The sequence below is a fragment of the Neoarius graeffei genome, chromosome 1, assembly GCF_027579695.1.
Source record: "Neoarius graeffei isolate fNeoGra1 chromosome 1, fNeoGra1.pri, whole genome shotgun sequence".
In the NCBI taxonomy this organism is placed as follows: domain Eukaryota; kingdom Metazoa; phylum Chordata; class Actinopteri; order Siluriformes; family Ariidae; genus Neoarius; species Neoarius graeffei.
This window is the reverse complement of record NC_083569.1, coordinates 27028401-27051816: the sequence shown is the minus strand read 5'-3', so window position 1 is coordinate 27051816 and position 23416 is coordinate 27028401. Positions and strand designations below refer to the sequence as shown.

The 23416-nt window shown below is 47.8% G+C and overlaps 3 non-coding genes across 3 annotated transcripts; 1 reads left to right on the top strand and 2 right to left on the bottom strand.

The window, feature by feature from the left end:
- The first annotated feature begins 842 nt into the window (after positions 1-842).
- LOC132897079 (U2 spliceosomal RNA) lies at positions 843-1033 on the top strand. Its single transcript, XR_009656234.1, has one exon. It is a non-coding gene; the product is annotated as a U2 spliceosomal RNA (small nuclear RNA).
- Positions 1034-1379: 346 nt separating this feature from the next.
- LOC132895995 (U5 spliceosomal RNA) lies at positions 1380-1494 on the bottom strand. The gene has a single exon (XR_009655895.1). It is a non-coding gene; the product is annotated as a U5 spliceosomal RNA (small nuclear RNA).
- Positions 1495-2998: 1504 nt separating this feature from the next.
- LOC132897086 (U2 spliceosomal RNA) lies at positions 2999-3189 on the bottom strand. The gene has a single exon (XR_009656237.1). It is a non-coding gene; the product is annotated as a U2 spliceosomal RNA (small nuclear RNA).
- Positions 3190-23416: the final 20227 nt, after the last annotated feature.

Here is a 23416-nt window from a genome sequence, read left to right as displayed (position 1 = left end):
TATTATTTCCAGATATTATTTGTCAAGATATTATTTCTTTATTGGTGACCTTGTTAAAATAATAAAGAAAAAAATATTTCTTTCTTTGCCCGACCTAACTTTTCCCTATTTCCTGGTTTTCTCCATGCTCAACAAGCAGCTGGACTGTTAGTCTGCAGTAATTCTTTCCCCTACTTTTTCATTAGACAGATCACACAACACTCAGCTGTTCCTTTTCAAAATTCAACAATCCCCACTCCCTACTTACTTACTTACTGACAGCTGAATCCTTTTGAAAAGAGACATCGTCTTGGGGGCGTGTGTGGGGGGGTCCATGCAAAAAGCTCAATATTTCTAACATTTGACCACCAAAAATGTTACCTATCTATCTATCTATCTATCTATCTATCAGAAATGCTCGTTGGTCAGACATTTCCCTGCCTGTTTGCAATGGATAATAAAGCTGTAAAGGTGTAAGAGATTGGCCAAGGCCAAATTACCCTATACCAGCTTTCTGGACCTCCAATACAGTTTCACTAACCTGATCCAGTGTTAATAGCTCAGGTTTCTCTTCATTAACATATAAAGCTTTTGTGGTTTACTAAAGATTGCTGCAGAAAGGTATATTAATAAGTTCAACTGTGTTTTTTTTTTTTTTTTTTTTTGTAGGTTCTGTTCTGGCTGAGTTGTACATTTTTGGTGGTCAAGTATTAGAAATATCAAGCTTCTTACAAAGAATCTTCTCCAACCATTTGGTGCACCCCTGAGACAATATTTCTCTTCAGAATGATTCAGCTGTGTTTACTTTTCTGGAGTTTAATATTTGGAAGTGGTATATTTAAAGCTGTTAACTGCAGCCAGTTATTGCTTCTCTGCCTTTTGGCTAAGATCAAGTGTAGTATCTGTTCTTATCAGTTTAATATCTGATATGTTCTTTAACTAAGAACGTTATATTAAACAGGTTTTGAGAACATGGAGCTGGATTAGGGGCTTGCTCTTTCTGCTCCATGCATCAACCTGGTATTGCAGTACCTCCAGGAATAGTGCCCTTCTTGAAAAAAAAAATCCTATGTCACTTTCATGTTCGATGTGTTTTCTGAATGATGATGATCAATTAAATTTATCATTTTTTTAGAGCAGAGAGTTAGAATAGGGGCTTACTCTTTCTGCTCTATACATCAACATGGCATTGCAGTAGCTCTAGAAATGGTGACCTTATTAAAAAAATTACAGCCGAATTCTTTTGAAAAGAGACATAATTTTAGGCGTGCAGGGAAAGAATAACTGCAGACTAATGGTCCAGCTGCTTGTTGAGCATGGAGAAAACCAGGAAATGGAGAAAAGTTTTGGAGCTATACCAAAAGCTTGATATTTCTCATCTTTGACCACCAAAAATTTTCAGCTCCCCCAGAGCAAAGCCTGTAAAAATAAGTTGATCTCATTAACATTCCTCTCCACAGAAATCTTTAGTAAAAGGCGAAAGATTTATGTGTCAATGAAGAGAAACCTGAGCTACACTTAACACTGGATCAGGCTAGTGGCACTGTATAGAGTATTTTCACATGATGTCATCAAACTGAAAGTCAGCCATATTAGAGGCATTGGACACATGAACAGCAAAGCAAGCTTTGTGAATTTTTCAATAAACAAACCAAATAATGGTGAATTACTGCACAGTTTTGGGTTGCCACAATCGCTCAGATCTTGAGAAACATCTGCACTTCTACCGATTACCTAAAATAATCAAAAATCAGGGAGAGGAAACCAGAAAATTGTCAGAGGCATGTCATCATGTCTGGCTTTCCAAACTAAACCAGGATCTGACCGACAAAAATCTGCACAACATAGTGTGTTCAGTTCACTTTGTATCAGGTCTGAGGTTTTTTTTTTTAAGTTTTAATCAATGTCTTAAAATTAAGCATGACACCATATTTCTACTGTGTAGCCGTGATGGTGCTTCTGTATGTTCTCTTGAGAGTAAGCTAAAGTTAAAAATCACAATCAGCCATCTGCTGAGGTCGGCCCACAGGGGATGTGCACGCATGACCTATAGTATATCACTGTACATGTAATGCACACAGTACACACCTTTGCTTTCACCAGACATTTGTCACCAAATTTCCGTGCTTTTCATTCCCTGACCCAGCCACAGCACATCTGGTTATAGGCTTCTAGTCCCTTGAAACACTTCAGATCCTCAGCAGTATATGGACTTGGCAAATAAATTAAATAGCTGATGATGTCTGGGTATATTACAGCGGGCAGCAATACATTGTCTTCACTCAGTTTCTCTCCCATTTCATATTTTTCCAGGCTGTTGATTAACTGCAGTTTTCCCAGATAGTAGGCTCTTACACTGGGCTCTAGGCCTTCTACATGCTTTCTAGCAGCTTCTGTCTTCTTATTGCAAGTTTCTTTAACCAATACCATTACAAAAAATGTGATTTTTTTTTTTCTGGATGAAATGCAAGCACTGTTTATGGAAATCAAAACCACCAACATGGCACACATCCAGAACTTTTGTGTTTTGGTGATGTTGGTGAAAACACTATTGGAGGTCCACAAAGCTGGTATAGGGTCAGGTGGCCTGGGCCAATCTCTTGCACCTTTACAGCTTTCTTAGCCATTGCAAACAGGCAGAGAAATAAATAAGCCAATAAGTAAATAAAAAGAAAAAGAAGATAGGTGGTGTTGTGTGATCTCTCTCATGAAAAAGTAAAAGAAAGAATTACTGCAGACTCACAGTCCAGTTGCTTATTAAGCAGGGAGAAAACCAGGAAATGAGGAGTCAGACCAGATCAAGCAAAAAAAAAAAAAATATATATATATATCTTTCCCTTTTAAACAAAGTAACTATTTCTAGAGCTACTGTGTCATACAGACACATAGAATAAAAGAAACAAACCACAATTCTAGCTCTATATTTTTAAACACCTATTTATTATTATTTAGAAAACATAAAATTAAATTGATTTACTAGGGAGAAAAAAAAAAGTAGCTCATCTTTTTTTTGTTTTTAAACAAGGGCACCATTTCTGGAGATACTGCAATACCAGGCTGATACATGGAGCAGAAAGAGCAAGCCCTTATTCCAGCTCCCTGTTCTAAAAAACTGTTTAATATAACATTCCCATTTAGAGAACATATCAGATATTAAACTGATAAGAACAGATACTACACTTGATCTTAGCCAAAAGGCCGAGAAGCGATAATTTACTGCAGTGAACAGCTTTAAATAAACCACTTCCAAATATTAAACTCCAGGAAGGTAAACACAGCTAGACTCCGCCCCCAACAGCTGGATCCTTTTGAAGAGAGACATCGCCTTGGGGGGTCACAATATTCTGCTCCGTTGTGTTCCACCAAAAGAGATCCATCATCTCTCCAAAGCCCAGACTTTTAAAATGTATTAAGTTGTGCAGCAGGGGGATGGAGTGGTTCGCACTGTCGAACCACAGCAAGAAGGTTCTAATATTTCTGAAGTCACAGAAAAATGTTAACTCACCGAGTGAGAGCCACAGACACATGAATATAACAGTGAACATGACGAATGGTCTCAGCTGAATGAGAATATTCTTTCTGTGCTCTGATATATTAAGATCATAAAGGTTCATGAAGCTCCGCCCCACAGCATCACATGACAGTGTCGCCAATGTTATTGACTGATTGATGATTCTTACTGAATAATCCTGGCTTTACATTCAGCCTCATATATGGAACCTGATTTTAGCACATTGTAAGCAAATGCAAACTGGAAGCAGGAACAGCTAATAGTCACAACAATGCAGTGCAAATAATTTAATTTTGAACTAATTATTATTCAATAATTACATCAGGATTTTATTTTTAAAATCAGGTTTCTGGTAGACAGTTGTGGTGAACCTTTGGCAATGTTGCCGCAAATTTGTGGCAAGGTCGTATTTTCACATGCAAATTAATTTTGTGGCAAACCTCTGGGGCACTTGTGGCTAACTTTGTGGAAAACTTACAGTTCTTTGCATAACAAAAGGGAACGTTCTTTAAACGTTAGGTTTTGGTTTGGTTCTAACCTAACCTTTAGAGAACCAATAGCCAATCCCATGCTGCCCCCATCACGCCCCGCCTCCTCTCCCCTCCCCGCCAAGTTAACGTTACTGCGCGAGTTACATTTTACACACAGTTTACAGGATGTTCTGGGGATGATCACTGCAGAACTGTCTAAATTAAAGAAGGGGTTCGACAGGAACAAATTATCTTTAAACCTTAACAAAACTAAATTCATGTTATTCGGGAATTGTAAAAGATATTATCATACTTAAATTACTGTGTAGAGATTTGGGGCAATATTTATAAACAGAGGTGGGACAAAGTCACTAATGTGCAAGTCACAAGTAAGTCTCAAGTCCTACCACTCAAGTCAAGGCACTTTTGACCAAGTCAAGTCCAAGTCCTACCCAAGCCAAGTCGAGTCCAAGTCTCATTTTTTCCCCAAGTCCCTAACAAGTCACCATTTATTCTACAGGCAATCAACACATTTTTGATCACAAATGTATTACCTCTCCACACTGCAGTGTATGTCCTCCTTTTCCAGTCACCTTGGATAAAAATGTCTGCTAAATGTAATGTAATGTCAATGATTCATAGAGTCAGCACAAGTAACTACAGTACACCCATTCTTTTCCATTTTAAAATGTTTTAGAGCTTGTGCCCCAAGACAATCAAAGAATCTCAGAGGAGACAATGATTAGTTAGTTAACGTTAGTAAAGCATCCTAAATTTTCAGTGAGTTTAGTTTGAGTGAGTCAGTGTACATCTGAGGCTAAGGGTGTGAGAATGGAAAATTTTTATTGGAAAATTAGTGAGAAATTAAAACAAAATTCTAAACAAAACTAGTACTGGTACTGTGTAACAAAAATCATTTTCTTTTTATTTCATTCATGTCATTTTTCACATAAAAATGCTTTTCATGTGCATTTTAAGACATGAAACTCAAAGTCCAAGCTAACAGATGATCTGTGTACTTTTAGAATCAAAGAATGGTTTTCCTTCTGAAGTTAGGCACTGTCCCAACATACAACATGACATGCCTTTAACACAATACAACGTGACTTGAGTACGTTTGTGTGTGTGAGAGAGACCAACTAACTGACAAAAAATTCCGGAAATAACTGTTCTCCACTACTGAGAGAGGGATGTTGCATCCAATGACCAAATCTGTTAGTATTGAATTTGTGATGGCTTTTTGTTGTGGGTGGGTAGCATTGTACTGTGTATCTTTTGCAGTAAGGAATCCAGAAATGGACGGCTGCTCTGTCTCACTTGGGATGATCTTGTTCTTCAGATATTCTGCAAATCTAAACAAGAAAAAAAAAAATGTAAAATTAGTAGGCCTACTTGTTTTCTGTTTTTAATCATGTAGACATTAACATGTTTTTATCATTCACTTTGCCTGTCCCGCTCACGTTCGCTTGTCTGTAGAAGAAAGAAAGAGTACCTGGCGGCACTTTGCCTGTCCCGCTCACGTTCGCTTGCCTGCAAAAGAAAGAAAGAGTACCTGGCGGCACTTTGCCTGTCCCGCTCACGTTCGCTTGCCTGCAAAAGAAAGAAAGAGTACCTGGCGGCACTTTGCCTGTCCTGCTCACGTTCGCTTGCCTGCAAAAGAAAGAAAGAGTACCTGGCGGCACTTTGCCTGTCCCACTCACGTTCGCTTGCCTGCAAAAGAAAGAAAGAGTACCTGGCGGCACTTTGCCTGTGACACTCACGTTCGCTTGTCTGTAGAAGAAAGAAAGAGTACCTGGCGGCACTTTGCCTGTCCCGCTCACGTTCGCTTGTCTGCAAAAGAAAGAAAGAGTACCTGGCGGCACTTTGCCTATCCCGCTCACGTTCGATTGCCTGCAAAAGAAAGAAAGAGTACCTGGCGGCACTTTGCCTGTGACACTCACGTTCGCTTGTCTGTAAAAGAAAGAAAGAGTACCTGGCGGCACTTTGCCTGTCCTGCTCACGTTCGCTTGCCTGCAAAAGAAAGAAAGAGTACCTGGCGGCACTTTGCCTGTCCCACTCACGTTCGCTTGCCTGCAAAAGAAAGAAAGAGTACCTGGCGGCACTTTGCCTGTCCCACTCACGTTCGCTTGCCTGCAAAAGAAAGAAAGAGTACCTGGTGGCACTTTGCCTGTCCCGCTCACGTTCGATTGTCTGTAAAAGAAAGAAAGAGTACCTGGTGGCACTTTGCCTGTCCCGCTCACGTTCGCTTGTCTGTAGAAGAAAGAAAGAGTACCTGGCGGCACTTTGCCTGTCCCGCTCACGTTCGCTTGCCTGCAAAAGAAAGAAAGAGTACCTGGCGGCACTTTGCCTGTCCCGCTCACGTTCGCTTGCCTGCAAAAGAAAGAAAGAGTACCTGGCGGCACTTTGCCTGTCCTGCTCACGTTCGCTTGCCTGCAAAAGAAAGAAAGAGTACCTGGCGGCACTTTGCCTGTCCCGCTCACGTTCGCTTGCCTGCAAAAGAAAGAAAGAGTACCTGGCGGCACTTTGCCTGTGACACTCACGTTCGCTTGTCTGTAGAAGAAAGAAAGAGTACCTGGCGGCACTTTGCCTGTCCTGCTCACGTTCGCTTGCCTGCAAAAGAAAGAAAGAGTACCTGGCGGCACTTTGCCTGTCCCGCTCACGTTCGCTTGCCTGCAAAAGAAAGAAAGAGTACCTGGCGGCACTTTGCCTGTGACACTCACGTTCGCTTGTCTGTAGAAGAAAGAAAGAGTACCTGGCGGCACTTTGCCTGTCCCGCTCACGTTCGCTTGTCTGCAAAAGAAAGAAAGAGTACCTGGCGGCACTTTGCCTATCCCGCTCACGTTCGATTGCCTGCAAAAGAAAGAAAGAGTACCTGGCGGCACTTTGCCTGTGACACTCACGTTCGCTTGTCTGTAAAAGAAAGAAAGAGTACCTGGCGGCACTTTGCCTGTCCTGCTCACATTCGCTTGCCTGCAAAAGAAAGAAAGAGTACCTGGCGGCACTTTGCCTATCCCGCTCACGTTCGATTGTCTGTAAAAGAAAGAAAGAGTACCTGGTGGCACTTTGCCAGTCCCGCTCACGTTCGCTTGTCTGTAGAAGAAAGAAAGAGTACGTGGCGGCACTCTGCCTGTCCCGCTCACGTTCGATTGTCTGTAAAAGAAAGAAAGAGTACCTGGCGGCACTTTGCCTGTCCCGCTCACGTTCGATTGTCTGTAAAAGAAAGAAAGAGTACCTGGCGGCACTTTGCCTGTCCCGCTCACGTTCGATTGTCTGTAAAAGAAAGAAAGAGTACCTGGCAGCACTTTGCCTGTCCCGCTCAAGTTCGATTGTCTGTAGAAGAAAGAAAGAGTACCTGGCGGCACTTTGCCTGTCCCGCTCACGTTCGATTGTCTGTAAAAGAAAGAAAGAGTACCTTACGGCACTCTGCCTGTGACACTCACGTTCGCTTGCCTGTAGAAGAAAGAAAGAGTACCTGGCGGCACTTTGCCTGTCCTGCTCACGTTCGCTTGCCTGCAAAAGAAAGAAAGAGTACCTGGCGGCACTTTGCCTGTCCCGCTCACGTTCGCTTGCCTGCAAAAGAAAGAAAGAGTACCTGGCGGCACTTTGCCTGTGACACTCACGTTCGCTTGTCTGTAGAAGAAAGAGTACCTGGAGGCACTTTGCCTGTCCTGCTCACGTTCGCTTGCCTGCAAAAGAAAGAAAGAGTACCTGGCGGCACTTTGCCTGTCCCGCTCACGTTCGCTTGTCTGCAAAAGAAAGAAAGAGTACCTGGCGGCACTTTGCCTGTCCCGCTCACGTTCGATTGTCTGTAAAAGAAAGAAAGAGTACCTGGTGGTACTTTGCCTGTCCCGCTCACGTTCGCTTGTCTGTAGAAGAAAGAAAGAGTACCTGGCGGCACTTTGCCTGTCCTGCTCACGTTCGCTTGCCTGCAAAAGAAAGAAAGAGTACCTGGCGGCACTTTGCCTGTCCCGCTCACGTTCGCTTGTCTGCAAAAGAAAGAAAGAGTACCTGGCGGCACTTTGCCTGTCCCGCTCACGTTCGCTTGCCTGCAAAAGAAAGAAAGAGTACCTGGCGGCACTTTGCCTGTCCTGCTCACGTTCGCTTGCCTGCAAAAGAAAGAAAGAGTACCTGGCGGCACTTTGCCTGTCCCGCTCACGTTCGCTTGCCTGCAAAAGAAAGAAAGAGTACCTGGCGGCACTTTGCCTGTGACACTCACGTTCGCTTGTCTGTAGAAGAAAGAAAGAGTACCTGGCGGCACTTTGCCTGTCCTGCTCACGTTCGCTTGCCTGCAAAAGAAAGAAAGAAAGAGTACCTGGCGGCACTTTGCCTGTCCCGCTCACGTTCGCTTGTCTGTAGAAGAAAGAAAGAGTACCTGGCGGCACTTTGCCTGTCCTGCTCACGTTCGCTTGCCTGCAAAAGAAAGAAAGAGTACCTGGCGGCACTTTGCCTGTCCCGCTCACGTTCGCTTGTCTGCAAAAGAAAGAAAGAGTACCTGGCGGCACTTTGCCTGTCCCGCTCACGTTCGCTTGCCTGCAAAAGAAAGAAAGAGTACCTGGCGGCACTTTGCCTGTCCCGCTCACGTTCGCTTGCCTGCAAAAGAAAGAAAGAGTACCTGGCGGCACTTTGCCTGTGACACTCACGTTCGCTTGTCTGTAGAAGAAAGAAAGAGTACCTGGCGGCACTTTGCCTGTCCTGCTCCCGTTCGCTTGCCTGCAAAAGAAAGAAAGAAAGAGTACCTGGCGGCACTTTGCCTGTCCCGCTCACGTTCGCTTGTCTGTAGAAGAAAGAAAGAGTACCTGGCGGCACTTTGCCTGTCCTGCTCACGTTCGCTTGCCTGCAAAAGAAAGAAAGAGTACCTGGCGGCACTTTGCCTGTCCCGCTCACGTTCGCTTGTCTGCAAAAGAAAGAAAGAGTACCTGGCGGCACTTTGCCTGTCCCGCTCACGTTCGCTTGCCTGCAAAAGAAAGAAAGAGTACCTGGCGGCACTTTGCCTGTCCTGCTCACGTTCGCTTGCCTGCAAAAGAAAGAAAGAGTACCTGGCGGCACTTTGCCTGTCCCGCTCACGTTCGCTTGCCTGCAAAAGAAAGAAAGAGTACCTGGCGGCACTTTGCCTGTGACACTCACGTTCGCTTGTCTGTAGAAGAAAGAAAGAGTACCTGGCGGCACTTTGCCTGTCCTGCTCACGTTCGCTTGCCTGCAAAAGAAAGAAAGAAAGAGTACCTGGCGGCACTTTGCCTATCCCGCTCACGTTCGATTGCCTGCAAAAGAAAGAAAGAGTACCTGGCGGCACTATGCCTGTGACACTCACGTTCGCATGTCTGTAGAAGAAAGAAAGAGTACCTGGCGGCACTTTGCCTGTCCTGCTCACGTTCGCTTGCCTGCAAAAGAAAGAAAGAGTACCTGGCGGCACTTTGCCTATCCCGCTCACGTTCGATTGTCTGTAAAAGAAAGAAAGAGTACCTGGTGGCACTTTGCCTGTCCCGCTCACGTTCGCTTGTCTGTGAAAGAAAGAGTACGTGGCGGCACTCTGCCTGTCCCGCTCACGTTCGATTGTCTGTAAAAGAAAGAAAGAGTACCTGGCAGCACTTTGCCTGTCCCGCTCACGTTCGATTGTCTGTAAAAGAAAGAAAGAGTACCTGGCAGCACTTTGCCTGTCCCGCTCACGTTCGATTGTCTGTAAAAGAAAGAAAGAGTACGTGGCGGCACTCTGCCTGTCCCGCTCACGTTCGATTGTCTGTAGAAGAAAGAAAGAGTACCTGGCGGCACGTTGCCTGTCCCGCTCACGTTCGATTGTCTGTAAAAGAAAGAAAGAGTACCTTACGGCACTCTGCCTGTGACACTCACGTTCGCTTGCCTGTAGAAGAAAGAAAGAGTACCTGGCGGCACTTTGCCTGTCCTGCTCACGTTCGCTTGCCTGCAAAAGAAAGAAAGAGTACCTGGCGGCACTTTGCCTGTCCCGCTCACGTTCGCTTGCCTGCAAAAGAAAGAAAGAGTACCTGGCGGCACTTTGCCTGTGACACTCACGTTCGCTTGTCTGTAGAAGAAAGAAAGAGTACCTGGCGGCACTTTGCCTGTCCCGCTCACGTTCGCTTGTCTGCAAAAGAAAGAAAGAGTACCTGGCGGCACTTTGCCTGTCCCGCTCACGTTCGATTGTCTGTAAAAGAAAGAAAGAGTACCTGGTGGTACTTTGCCTGTCCCGCTCACGTTCGCTTGTCTGCAAAAGAAAGAAAGAGTACCTGGCGGCACTTTGCCTGTCCCGCTCACGTTCGATTGTCTGTAAAAGAAAGAAAGAGTACCTGGTGGTACTTTGCCTGTCCCGCTCACGTTCGCTTGTCTGTAGAAGAAAGAAAGAGTACCTGGCGGCACTTTGCCTGTCCTGCTCACGTTCGCTTGCCTGCAAAAGAAAGAAAGAGTACCTGGCGGCACTTTGCCTGTCCCGCTCACGTTCGCTTGTCTGCAAAAGAAAGAAAGAGTACCTGGCGGCACTTTGCCTGTCCCGCTCACGTTCGATTGTCTGTAAAAGAAAGAAAGAGTACCTGGTGGTACTTTGCCTGTCCCGCTCACGTTCGCTTGTCTGTAGAAGAAAGAAAGAGTACCTGGCAGCACTTTGCCTGTCCCGCTCAAGTTCGATTGTCTGTAGAAGAAAGAAAGAGTACGTGGCGGCACTCTGCCTGTCCCGCTCACGTTCGATTGTCTGTAAAAGAAAGAAAGAGTACCTGGCGGCACTTTGCCTGTCCCGCTCAAGTTCAATTGTCTGTAGAAGAAAGAAAGAGTACCTGGCGGCACTTTGCCTGTCCCACTCACGTTCAATTGTCTGTAAAAGAAAGAAAGAGTACCTGGCAGCACTCTGCCTGTCCCGCTCAAGTTCAATTGTCTGTAGAAGAAAGAAAGAGTACGTGGCGGCACTCTGCCTGTCCCGCTCATGTTCGATTGTCTGTGAAAGAAAGAAAGAGTACCTGGCGGCACTTTGCCTGTCCCGCTCACGTTCGCTTGTCTGTAAAAGAAAGAAAGAGTACCTGGCGGCACTTTGCCTGTCCCGCTCACGTTCGATTGTCTGTAAAAGAAAGAAAGAGTACCTGGCGGCACTTTGCCTGTCCCGCTCACGTTCGCTTGTCTGTAAAAGAAAGAAAGAGTACCTGGCGGCACTTTGCCTGTCCCGCTCAAGTTCGATTGTCTGTAAAAGAAAGAAAGAGTACCTGGCGGCACTTTGCCTGTCCCGCTCAAGTTCGATTGTCTGTAAAAGAAAGAAAGAAAGAGTACCTGGCTGCACTGTGCCTGTCCCGCTCACGTTCGATTGTCTGTAAAAGAAAGAAAGAGTACCTGGCGGCACTTTGCCTGTCCCGCTCACATTCGCTTGCCTGCAAAAGAAAGAAAGATTCCTGGCGGCACTTTGCCTGTCCCGCTCACGTTCGCTTGCCTGCAAAAGAAAGAAAGAGTACCTGGCGGCACTTTGCCTGTCCCACTCACGTTCAATTGTCTGTAAAAGAAAGAAAGAGTACCTGGCGGCACTTGGCCTGTCCCGCTCACGTTCGCTTGCCTGCAAAAGAAAGAACGAGTACCTGGCGGCACTTTGCCTGTCCCGCTCACGTTCGCTTGTCTGTAGAAGAAAGAAAGAGTACCTGGCGGCACACTGCCTGTGCCACTCACGTTCGAATGTCTGTAAAAGAAAGAAAGAGTACATGGCGGCACTTTGCCTGTCCCGCTCACGTTCGATTGTCTGTAAAAGAAAGAAAGAGTACCTGGCGGCACTTTGCCTGTCCCGCTCACGTTCGATTGTCTGTAAAAGAAAGAAAGAGTACCTGGCAGCACTTTGCCTGTCCCGCTCAAGTTCGATTTTCTGTAAAAGAAAGAAAGAGTACCTGGCGGCACTTTGCCTGTCCCGCTCACGTTCGATTGTCTGTAAAAGAAAGAGTACCTGGCGGCACTTGGCCTGTACCAACTCACGTTCGATTGTCTGTAAAAAAAAAAAAAAAAAAAGAGTACCTGGCGGCACTTTGCCTGTCCCGCTCAAGTTCGATTGTCTGTAAAAGAAAGAAAGAGTACCTGGCGGCACTTTGCCTGTCCCGCTCACGTTCGATTGTCTGTAAAAGAAAGAGTACCTGGCGGCACTTGGCCTGTACCAACTCACGTTCGATTGTCTGTAAAAAAAAAAAAAAAAAAAAAAAAGAGTACCTGGCGGCACTTTGCCTGTCCCGCTCACGTTCGATTGTCTGTAAAAGAAAGAGTACCTGGCGGCACTTGGCCTGTACCAACTCACGTTCGATTGTCTGTAAAAGAAAGAAAGAGTACCTGGCGGCACTTTGCCTGTCCCGCTCAAGTTCAATTGTCTGTAGAAGAAAGAAAGAGTACCTGGCGGCACTTTGCCTGTCCCACTCACGTTCAATTGTCTGTAAAAGAAAGAAAGAGTACCTGGCAGCACTCTGCCTGTCCCGCTCAAGTTCAATTGTCTGTAGAAGAAAGAAAGAGTACGTGGCGGCACTCTGCCTGTCCCGCTCATGTTCGATTGTCTGTGAAAGAAAGAAAGAGTACCTGGTGGCACTTTGCCTGTCCCGCTCACGTTCGCTTGTCTGTAAAAGAAAGAAAGAGTACCTGGCGGCACTTTGCCTGTCCCGCTCACGTTCGATTGTCTGTAAAAGAAAGAAAGAGTACCTGGCGGCACTTTGCCTGTCCCGCTCACGTTCGCTTGTCTGTAAAAGAAAGAAAGAGTACCTGGCGGCACTTTGCCTGTCCTGCTCACGTTCGATTGTCTGTAAAAGAAAGAAAGAGTACCTGGCGGCACTTTGCCTGTCCCGCTCAAGTTCGATTGTCTGTAAAAGAAAGAAAGAGTACCTGGCGGCACTTTGCCTGTCCCGCTCAAGTTCGATTGTCTGTAAAAGAAAGAAAGAGTACCTGGCGGCACTTTGCCTGTCCCGCTCAAGTTCGATTGTCTGTAAAAGAAAGAAAGAAAGAGTACCTGGCTGCACTTTGCCTGTCCCGCTCACGTTCGATTGTCTGTAAAAGAAAGAAAGAGTACCTGGCGGCACTTTGCCTGTCCCGCTCACATTCGCTTGCCTGCAAAAGAAAGAAAGATTCCTGGCGGCACTTTGCCTGTCCCGCTCACGTTCGCTTGCCTGCAAAAGAAAGAAAGAGTACCTGGCGGCACTTTGCCTGTCCCGCTCACGTTCGCTTGTCTGTAGAAGAAAGAAAGAGTACCTGGCGGCACTTTGCCTGTCCTGCTCACGTTCGCTTGCCTGCAAAAGAAAGAAAGAGTACCTGGCGGCACTTTGCCTGTCCCGCTCACGTTCGCTTGTCTGCAAAAGAAAGAAAGAGTACCTGGCGGCACTTTGCCTGTCCCGCTCACGTTCGATTGTCTGTAAAAGAAAGAAAGAGTACCTGGTGGTACTTTGCCTGTCCCGCTCACGTTCGCTTGTCTGTAGAAGAAAGAAAGAGTACCTGGCAGCACTTTGCCTGTCCCGCTCAAGTTCGATTGTCTGTAGAAGAAAGAAAGAGTACGTGGCGGCACTCTGCCTGTCCCGCTCACGTTCGATTGTCTGTAAAAGAAAGAAAGAGTACCTGGCGGCACTTTGCCTGTCCCGCTCAAGTGCAATTGCCTGTAGAAGAAAGAAAGAGTACCTGGCGGCACTTTGCCTGTCCCACTCACGTTCAATTGTCTGTAAAAGAAAGAAAGAGTACCTGGCAGCACTCTGCCTGTCCCGCTCAAGTTCAATTGTCTGTAGAAGAAAGAAAGAGTACGTGGCGGCACTCTGCCTGTCCCGCTCATGTTCGATTGTCTGTGAAAGAAAGAAAGAGTACCTGGCGGCACTTTGCCTGTCCCGCTCACGTTCGATTGTCTGTAAAAGAAAGAAAGAGTACCTGGCGGCACTTTGCCTGTCCCGCTCACGTTCGCTTGTCTGTAAAAGAAAGAAAGAGTACCTGGCGGCACTTTGCCTGTCCCGCTCAAGTTTGATTGTCTGTAAAAGAAAGAAAGAGTACCTGGCGGCACTTTGCCTGTCCCGCTCAAGTTCGATTGTCTGTAAAAGAAAGAAAGAAAGAGTACCTGGCGGCACTTTGCCTGTCCCGCTCACGTTCGCTTGTCTGTAAAAGAAAGAAAGAGTACCTGGCGGCACTTTGCCTGTCCCGCTCACGTTCGCTTGTCTGTAAAAGAAAGAAAGAGTACCTGGCGGCACTTTGCCTGTCCCGCTCAAGTTCGATTGTCTGTAAAAGAAAGAAAGAGTACCTGGCGGCACTTTGCCTGTCCCGCTCAAGTTCGATTGTCTGTAAAAGAAAGAAAGAAAGAGTACCTGGCTGCACTTTGCCTGTCCCGCTCACGTTCGATTGTCTGTAAAAGAAAGAAAGAGTACCTGGCGGCACTTTGCCTGTCCCGCTCACATTCGCTTGCCTGCAAAAGAAAGAAAGATTCCTGGCGGCACTTTGCCTGTCCCGCTCACGTTCGCTTGCCTGCAAAAGAAAGAAAGAGTACCTGGCGGCACTTTGCCTGTCCCACTCACGTTCAATTGTCTGTAAAAGAAAGAAAGAGTACCTGGCGGCACTTGGCCTGTCCCGCTCACGTTCGCTTGCCTGCAAAAGAAAGAACGAGTACCTGGCGGCACTTTGCCTGTCCCGCTCACGTTTGCTTGTCTGTAGAAGAAAGAAAGAGTACCTGGCGGCACACTGCCTGTGCCACTCACGTTCGATTGTCTGTAAAAGAAAGAAAGAGTACTTGGCGGCACTTTGCCTGTCCCGCTCAAGTTCGATTTTCTATAAAAGAAAGAAAGAGTACCTGGCGGCACTTTGCCTGTCCCGCTCAAGTTCGATTTTCTGTAAAAGAAAGAAAGAGTACCTGGCAGCACTTTGCCTGTCCCGCTCAAGTTCGATTTTCTGTAAAAGAAAGAAAGAGTACCTGGCGGCACTTTGCCTGTCCCGCTCACGTTCGATTGTCTGTAAAAGAAAGAGTACCTGGCGGCACTTGGCCTGTACCAACTTACGTTCGATTGTCTGTAAAAAAAAAAAAAAAAGAGTACCTGGCGGCACTTTGCCTGTCCCGCTCACGTTCGATTGTCTGTAAAAGAAAGAGTACCTGGCGGCACTTGGCCTGTACCAACTCACGTTCGATTGTCTGTAAAAGAAAGAAAGAGTACCTGGCGGCACTTTGCCTGTCCCGCTCAAGTTCAATTGTCTGTAGAAGAAAGAAAGAGTACCTGGCGGCACTTTGCCTGTCCCACTCACGTTCAATTGTCTGTAAAAGAAAGAAAGAGTACCTGGCAGCACTCTGCCTGTCCCGCTCAAGTTCAATTGTCTGTAGAAGAAAGAAAGAGTACGTGGCGGCACTCTGCCTGTCCCGCTCATGTTCGATTGTCTGTGAAAGAAAGAAAGAGTACCTGGTGGCACTTTGCCTGTCCCGCTCATGTTCGATTGTCTGTGAAAGAAAGAAAGAGTACCTGGTGGCACTTTGCCTGTCCCGCTCACGTTCGCTTGTCTGTAAAAGAAAGAAAGAGTACCTGGCGGCACTTTGCCTGTCCCGCTCACGTTCGATTGTCTGTAAAAGAAAGAAAGAGTACCTGGCGGCACTTTGCCTGTCCCGCTCACGTTCGCTTGTCTGTAAAAGAAAGAAAGAGTACCTGGCGGCACTTTGCCTGTCCCGCTCAAGTTCGATTGTCTGTAAAAGAAAGAAAGAGTACCTGGCGGCACTTTGCCTGTCCCGCTCAAGTTCGATTGTCTGTAAAAGAAAGAAAGAGTACCTGGCGGCACTTTGCCTGTCCCGCTCAAGTTCGATTGTCTGTAAAAGAAAGAAAGAAAGAGTACCTGGCTGCACTTTGCCTGTCCCGCTCCAGTTCGATTGTCTGTAAAAGAAAGAAAGAAAGAGTACCTGGCTGCACTTTGCCTGTCCCGCTCACGTTCGATTGTCTGTAAAAGAAAGAAAGAGTACCTGGCGGCACTTTGCCTGTCCCGCTCACATTCGCTTGCCTGCAAAAGAAAGAAAGATTCCTGGCGGCACTTTGCCTGTCCCGCTCACGTTCGCTTGCCTGCAAAAGAAAGAAAGAGTACCTGGCGGCACTTTGCCTGTCCCGCTCACGTTCGCTTGTCTGTAGAAGAAAGAAAGAGTACCTGGCGGCACTTTGCCTGTCCTGCTCACGTTCGCTTGCCTGCAAAAGAAAGAAAGAGTACCTGGCGGCACTTTGCCTGTCCCGCTCACGTTCGCTTGTCTGCAAAAGAAAGAAAGAGTACCTGGCGGCACTTTGCCTGTCCCGCTCACGTTCGATTGTCTGTAAAAGAAAGAAAGAGTACCTGGTGGTACTTTGCCTGTCCCGCTCACGTTCGCTTGTCTGTAGAAGAAAGAAAGAGTACGTGGCGGCACTCTGCCTGTCCCGCTCACGTTCAATTGTCTGTAAAAGAAAGAAAGAGTACCTGGCAGCACTCTGCCTGTCCCGCTCAAGTTCAATTGTCTGTAGAAGAAAGAGTACGTGGCGGCACTCTGCCTGTCCCGCTCATGTTCGATTGTCTGTGAAAGAAAGAAAGAGTACCTGGCGGCACTCTGCCTGTCCCGCTCACGTTCGATTGTCTGTAAAAGAAAGAGTACCTGGCGGCACTTGGCCTGTACCAACTCACGTTCGATTGTCTGTAAAAAAAAAAAAAAAAAAAAGAGTACCTGGCAGCACTTTGCCTGTCCCGCTCAAGTTCGATTGTCTGTAAAAGAAAGAAAGAGTACCTGGCAGCACTTTGCCTGTCCCGCTCAAGTTCGATTGTCTGTAGAAGAAAGAAAGAGTACCTGGCGGCACGTTGCCTGTCCCGCTCACGTTCGATTGTCTGTAAAAGAAAGAAAGAGTACCTTACGGCACTCTGCCTGTGACACTCACGTTCGCTTGCCTGTAGAAGAAAGAAAGAGTACCTGGCGGCACTTTGCCTGTCCTGCTCACGTTCGCTTGCCTGCAAAAGAAAGAAAGAGTACCTGGCGGCACTTTGCCTGTCCCGCTCACGTTCGCTTGTCTGCAAAAGAAAGAAAGAGTACCTGGCGGCACTTTGCCTGTCCCGCTCACGTTCGATTGTCTGTAAAAGAAAGAAAGAGTACCTGGTGGTACTTTGCCTGTCCCGCTCACGTTCGCTTGTCTGTAGAAGAAAGAAAGAGTACCTGGCGGCACTTTGCCTGTCCTGCTCACGTTCGCTTGCCTGCAAAAGAAAGAAAGAGTACCTGGCGGCACTTTGCCTGTCCCGCTCACGTTCGCTTGTCTGCAAAAGAAAGAAAGAGTACCTGGCGGCACTTTGCCTGTCCCGCTCACGTTCGATTGTCTGTAAAAGAAAGAAAGAGTACCTGGTGGTACTTTGCCTGTCCCGCTCACGTTCGCTTGTCTGTAGAAGAAAGAAAGAGTACATGGCGGCACTTTGCCTGTCCCACTCACGTTCAATTGTCTGTAAAAGAAAGAAAGAGTACCTGGCAGCACTTTGCCTGTCCCGCTCAAGTTCAATTGTCTGTAGAAGAAAGAAAGAGTACGTGGCGGCACTCTGCCTGTCCCGCTCATGTTCGATTGTCTGTGAAAGAAAGAAAGAGTACCTGGCGGCACTTTGCCTGTCCCGCTCACGTTCGCTTGTCTGTAAAAGAAAGAAAGAGTACCTGGCGGCACTTTGCCTGTCCCGCTCACGTTCGATTGTCTGTAAAAGAAAGAAAGAGTACCTGGCGGCACTTTGCCTGTCCCGCTCACGTTCGCTTGTCTGTAAAAGAAAGAAAGAGTACCTGGCGGCACTTTGCCTGTCCCGCTCAAGTTCGATTGTCTGTAAAAGAAAGAAAGAGTACCTGGCGGCACTTTGCCTGTCCCGCTCAAGTTCGATTGTCTGTAAAAGAAAGAAAGAAAGAGTACCTGGCTGCACTTTGCCTGTCCCGCTCACGTTCGATTGTCTGTAAAAGAAAGAAAGAGTACCTGGCGGCACTTTGCCTGTCCCGCTCACATTCGCTTGCCTGCAAAAGAAAGAAAGATTCCTGGCGGCACTCTGCCTGTCCCGCTCACGTTCGATTGTCTGTAAAAGAAAGAAAGAGTACCTGGCGGTACTTTGCCTGTCCCGCTCACGATCGCTTGTCTGTAAAAGAAAGAAAGAGTACCTGGCGGCACTTTGCCTGTCCCACTCAAGTTCGATTTTCTGTAAAAGAAAGAAAGAGTACCTGGCGGCACTTTGCATGTCCCACTCACGTTCAATTGTCTGGAAAAGAAAGAAAGAGTACCTGGCGGCACTTTGCCTGTCCTGCTCACGTTCGCTTGCCTGCAAAAGAAAGAAAGAGTACCTGGCGGCACTTTGCCTGTCCCGCTCACGTTCGCTTGCCTGCAAAAGAAAGAAAGAGTACCTGGCGGCACTTTGCCTGTGACACTCACGTTCGCTTGTCTGTAGAAGAAAGAAAGAGTACCTGGCGGCACTTTGCCTGTCCTGCTCACGTTCGCTTGCCTGCAAAAGAAAGAAAGAGTACCTGGCGGCACTTTGCCTGTCCCGCTCACGTTCGCTTGTCTGCAAAAGAAAGAAAGAGTACCTGGCGGCACTTTGCCTATCCCGCTCACGTTCGATTGCCTGCAAAAGAAAGAAAGAGTACCTGGCGGCACTTTGCCTGTGACACTCACGTTCGCTTGTCTGTAGAAGAAAGAAAGAGTACCTGGCGGCACTTTGCCTGTCCTGCTCACGTTCGCTTGCCTGCAAAAGAAAGAAAGAGTACCTGGCGGCACTTTGCCTGTCCTGCTCACGTTCGCTTGCCTGCAAAAGAAAGAAAGAGTACCTGGCGGCACTTTGCCTGTGACACTCACGTTCGCTTGTCTGTAGAAGAAAGAAAGAGTACCTGGCGGCACTTTGCCTGTCCTGCTCACGTTCGCTTGTCTGCAAAAGAAAGAAAGAGTACCTGGCGGCACTTTGCCTATCCCGCTCACGTTCGATTGCCTGCAAAAGAAAGAAAGAGTACCTGGCGGCACTTTGCCTGTGACACTCACGTTCGCTTGTCTGTAGAAGAAAGAAAGAGTACCTGGCGGCACTTTGCCTGTCCTGCTCACGTTCGCTTGTCTGCAAAAGAAAGAAAGAGTACCTGGCGGCACTTTGCCTATCCCGCTCACGTTCGATTGTCTGTAAAAGAAAGAAAGAGTACCTGGCGGCACTTTGCCTGTCCCGCTCACGTTCGATTGTCTGTAAAAGAAAGAAAGAGTACCTGGCGGCACTTTGCCTGTGACACTCACGTTCGCTTGTCTGTAGAAGAAAGAAAGAGTACCTGGCGGCACTTTGCCTGTCCTGCTCACGTTCGCTTGTCTGCAAAAGAAAGAAAGAGTACCTGGCGGCACTTTGCCTATCCCGCTCACGTTCGATTGCCTGCAAAAGAAAGAAAGAGTACCTGGCGGCACTTTGCCTGTGACACTCACGTTCGCTTGTCTGTAGAAGAAAGAAAGAGTACCTGGCGGCACTTTGCCTGTCCTGCTCACGTTCGCTTGCCTGCAAAAGAAAGAAAGAGTACCTGGCGGCACTTTGCCTGTCCTGCTCACGTTCGCTTGCCTGCAAAAGAAAGAAAGAGTACCTGGCGGCACTTTGCCTGTGACACTCACGTTCGCTTGTCTGTAGAAGAAAGGAAGAGTACCTGGCGGCACTTTGCCTGTCCTGCTCACGTTCGCTTGTCTGCAAAAGAAAGAAAGAGTACCTGGCGGCACTTTGCCTATCCCGCTCACGTTCGATTGCCTGCAAAAGAAAGAAAGAGTACCTGGCGGCACTTTGCCTGTGACACTCACGTTCGCTTGTCTGTAGAAGAAAGAAAGAGTACCTGGCGGCACTTTGCCTGTCCTGCTCACGTTCGCTTGTCTGCAAAAGAAAGAAAGAGTACCTGGCGGCACTTTGCCTATCCCGCTCACGTTCGATTGTCTGTAAAAGAAAGAAAGAGTACCTGGCGGCACTTTGCCTGTCCTGCTCACGTTCGCTTGCCTGCAAAAGAAAGAAAGAGTACCTGGCGGCACTTTGCCTGTCCCGCTCACGTTCGCTTGCCTGCAAAAGAAAGAAAGAGTACCTGGCGGCACTTTGCCTGTGACAATCACGTTCGCTTGTCTGTAGAAGAAAGAAAGAGTACCTGGCGGCACTTTGCCTGTCCTGCTCACGTTCGCTTGCCTGCAAAAGAAAGAAAGAGTACCTGGCGGCACTTTGCCTGTGACACTCACGTTCGCTTGTCTGTAGAAGAAAGAAAGAGTACCTGGCGGCACTTTACCTGTCCTGCTCACGTTCGCTTGCCTGCAAAAGAAAGAAAGAGTACCTGGCGGCACTTTGCCTGTGACACTCACGTTCGCTTGTCTGTAGAAGAAAGAAAGAGTACCTGGCGGCACTTTGCCTGTCCTGCTCACGTTCGCTTGCCTGCAAAAGAAAGAAAGAGTACCTGGCGGCACTTTGCCTGTCCTGCTCACGTTCGCTTGCCTGCAAAAGAAAGAAAGAGTACCTGGCGGCACTTTGCCTGTCCCGCTCACGTTCGCTTGTCTGCAAAAGAAAGAAAGAGTACCTGGCGGCACTTTGCCTGTGACACTCACGTTCGCTTGTCTGTAGAAGAAAGAAAGAGTACCTGGCGGCACTTTGCCTGTCCTGCTCACGTTCGCTTGCCTGCAAAAGAAAGAAAGAGTACCTGGCGGCACTTTGCCTATCCCGCTCACGTTCGATTGTCTGTAAAAGAAAGAAAGAGTACCTGTTGGCACTTTGCCTGTCCCGCTCACGTTCGCTTGTCTGTAGAAGAAAGAAAGAGTACGTGGCGGCACTCTGCCTGTCCCGCTCACGTTCGATTGTCTGTAAAAGAAAGAAAGAGTACCTGGCGGCACTTTGCCTGTCCCGCTCACGTTCGATTGTCTGTAAAAGAAAGAAAGAGTACCTGGCGGCACTTTGCCTGTCCCGCTCACGTTCGATTGTCTGTAAAAGAAAGAAAGAGTACCTGGCAGCACTTTGCCTGTCCCGCTCAAGTTCGATTGTCTGTAGAAGAAAGAAAGAGTACCTGGCGGCACTTTGCCTGTCCCGCTCACGTTCGATTGTCTGTAAAAGAAAGAAAGAGTACCTTACGGCACTCTGCCTGTGACACTCACGTTCGCTTGCCTGTAGAAGAAAGAAAGAGTACCTGGCGGCACTTTGCCTGTCCTGCTCACGTTCGCTTGCCTGCAAAAGAAAGAAAGAGTACCTGGCGGCACTTTGCCTGTCCCGCTCACGTTCGCTTGCCTGCAAAAGAAAGAAAGAGTATCTGGCGGCACTTTGCCTGTGACACTCACGTTCGCTTGTCTGTAGAAGAAAGAAAGAGTACCTGGCGGCACTTTGCCTGTCCTGCTCACGTTCGCTTGCCTGCAAAAGAAAGAAAGAGTACCTGGCGGCACTTTGCCTGTGACACTCACGTTCGCTTGTCTGTAGAAGAAAGAAAGAGTACGTGGCGGCACTTTGCCTGTCCTGCTCACGTTCGCTTGCCTGCAAAAGAAAGAAAGAGTACCTGGCGGCACTTTGCCTGTCCCGCTCAAATTCGCTTGTCTGCAAAAGAAAGAAAGAGTACCTGGCGGCACTTTGCCTATCCCGCTCACGTTCGATTGCCTGCAAAAGAAAGAAAGAGTACCTGGCGGCACTTTGCCTGTGCGACTCACGTTCGCTTGTCTGTAGAAGAAAGAAAGAGTACCTGGCGGCACTTTGCCTGTCCCGCTCACGTTCGCTTGTCTGCAAAAGAAAGAAAGAGTACCTGGCGGCACTTTGCCTATCCCGCTCACGTTCGCTTGCCTGCAAAAGAAAGAAAGAGTACCTGGCGGCACTTTGCCTGTGCCACTCACGTTCGCTTGTCTGTAGAAGAAAGAAAGAGTACCTGGCGGCACTTTGCCTGTCCCGCTCACGTTCGCTTGTCTGCAAAAGAAAGAAAGAGTACCTGGCGGCACTTTGCCTGTCCCGCTCACGTTCGATTGTCTGTAAAAGAAAGAAAGAGTACCTGGTGGTACTTTGCCTGTCCCGCTCACGTTCGCTTGTCTGTAGAAGAAAGAAAGAGTACCTGGCGGCACTTTGCCTGTCCTGCTCACGTTCGCTTGCCTGCAAAAGAAAGAAAGAGTACCTGGCGGCACTTTGCCTGTCCCGCTCACGTTCGCTTGTCTGCAAAAGAAAGAAAGAGTACCTGGCGGCACTTTGCCTGTCCCGCTCACGTTCGCTTGCCTGCAAAAGAAAGAAAGAGTACCTGGCGGCACTTTGCCTGTCCCGCTCACGTTCGCTTGCCTGCAAAAGAAAGAAAGAGTACCTGGCGGCACTTTGCCTGTCCTGCTCACGTTCGCTTGCCTGCAAAAGAAAGAAAGAGTACCTGGCGGCACTTTGCCTGTCCCGCTCACGTTCGCTTGCCTGCAAAAGAAAGAAAGAGTACCTGGTGGCACGTTGCCTGTCCCGCTCACGTTCGCTTGTCTGTAGAAGAAAGAAAGAGTACCTTACGGCACTCTGCCTGTGACACTCACGTTCGCTTGTCTGTAGAAGAAAGAAAGAGTACCTGGCGGCACTTTGCCTGTCCTGCTCACGTTCGCTTGCCTGCAAAAGAAAGAAAGAGTACCTGGCGGCACTTTGCCTGTCCCGCTCACGTTCGCTTGCCTGCAAAAGAAAGAAAGAGTACCTGGCGGCACTTTGCCTGTGACACTCACGTTCGCTTGTCTGTAGAAGAAAGAAAGAGTACCTGGCGGCACTTTGCCTGTCCTGCTCACGTTCGCTTGCCTGCAAAAGAAAGAAAGAGTACCTGGCAGCACTTTGCCTGTCCCGCTCACGTTCGCTTGCCTGCAAAAGAAAGAAAGAGTACCTGGCGGCACTTTGCCTGTGACACTCACGTTCGCTTGTCTGTAGAAGAAAGAAAGAGTACCTGGCGGCACTTTGCCTGTCCTGCTCACGTTCGCTTGCCTGCAAAAGAAAGAAAGAGTACCTGGCGGCACTTTGCCTGTCCCGCTCACGTTCGCTTGTCTGCAAAAGAAAGAAAGAGTACCTGGCGGCACTTTGCCTGTCCCGCTCACGTTCGATTGTCTGTAAAAGAAAGAAAGAGTACCTGGTGGTACTTTGCCTGTCCCGCTCACGTTCACTTGTCTGTAGAAGAAAGAAAGAGTACCTGGCAGCACTTTGCCTGTCCCGCTCAAGTTCGATTGTCTGTAGAAGAAAGAAAGAGTACGTGGCGGCACTCTGCCTGTCCCGCTCACGTTCGATTGTCTGTAAAAGAAAGAAAGAGTACCTGGCGGCACTCTGCCTGTCCCGCTCACGTTCGATTGTCTGTAGAAGAAAGAAAGAGTACGTGGCGGCACTCTGCCTGTCCCGCTCACGTTCGATTGTCTGTAGAAGAAAGAAAGAGTACGTGGCGGCACTCTGCCTGTCCCGCTCAAGTTCGATTGTCTGTAGAAGAAAGAAAGAGTACGTGGCGGCACTCTGCCTGTCCCGCTCACGTTCGATTGTCTGTAGAAGAAAGAAAGAGTACGTGGCGGCACTCTGCCTGTCCCGCTCATGTTCGATTGTCTGTGAAAGA